Source organism: Toxoplasma gondii (assembly GCF_000006565.2).
Source record: "Toxoplasma gondii ME49 unplaced genomic scaffold asmbl.1430, whole genome shotgun sequence".
In the NCBI taxonomy this organism is placed as follows: Eukaryota; Apicomplexa; class Conoidasida; order Eucoccidiorida; family Sarcocystidae; genus Toxoplasma; species Toxoplasma gondii.
In genome coordinates, this window is record NW_017383356.1 from 794 (window position 1) to 1,038 (window position 245).

General features: G+C 49.0%; 1 non-coding gene across 1 annotated transcript; it reads left to right on the forward strand.

Moving 5' to 3' along the window:
- Positions 1 to 245, forward strand: TGME49_461430 (the record flags this gene model as incomplete). Its single annotated transcript, XR_001974487.1, has 1 exon — positions 1 to 245. It is a non-coding gene; the product is annotated as an 18S ribosomal RNA (ribosomal RNA).

Consider the following 245-nt stretch of genomic DNA (forward strand, 5'->3'; position numbering starts at 1 on the left):
ACCTTGTTACGACTTCTCCTTCCTCTAAGTGTTAAGGTTCACAAAACTTCCCATTTCGGGCACGAACGCGCCACAAAACGGTCCGAATAATTCACCGGAACACTCAATCGGTAGGAGCGACGGGCGGTGTGTACAAAGGGCAGGGACGTAATCGGCGCAAGCTGCTGACTTGCGCCTACTAGGCATTCCTCGTTGAAGATTAATAATTGCAATAATCTATCCCCATCACGATGCATACTCACAAG